Raw genomic sequence first — 669 nt, forward strand, 5'->3', positions numbered from 1 at the left:
ATCATGTTAATTAATCCAATTAATCATTCAGTGGACTTACGATAGGTGTAGACATGAAAGCTAAATTGTGACAATCCTTGCGCCAGGCTAACCAGAAAGCGTACTTGGCTTTTGTCATACCTCACGCTACAAAACGCGCTCTTTTAGACTTGCTTTAAATAGCCCACGCGGATCTGAGACGCCACGGCTAAGCAATTCACCCTTTACATATCGTGGGATGCGAATGGCAGCCCACATCCTAACCTTCCTAGAGAGTACCCCCTATTTTGCAATGAGATGTATCATACCTCCACACACACAAATTAGGCCGCTCATCTGCGAATGACCTTTGGTATCAGATTGCAGGGGTGACACTTCATGAAGTGGCGATCAGGGTACCCTGAACAAATCGCTCATCTCTCCAGCACCGCTGGAAAAGATTCAAGTAGATTGGAAAAGCCCCTGCGTCGGCATTATTATCAAAAGCGGGTTCAATCCTGATTCAGCCTTTCATACATGCGCCATTAAAGTTCAAAAAGTACTGGCTCTCTTCTATCCGCGTCTACCCATTCGCAATCATTCTTAACCTCCCGAAATGGGCACTTTTACCCTACGGCTTATTCCGCACGTCCAGAGAGATTTACCTGTACATACTCTGTAAGGGCGAGGCAGTGGGAATTGAGGGGAAAC

Source organism: Silurus meridionalis, chromosome 23 (assembly GCF_014805685.1).
Source record: "Silurus meridionalis isolate SWU-2019-XX chromosome 23, ASM1480568v1, whole genome shotgun sequence".
NCBI classification, from domain to species: Eukaryota; Metazoa; Chordata; class Actinopteri; order Siluriformes; family Siluridae; genus Silurus; species Silurus meridionalis.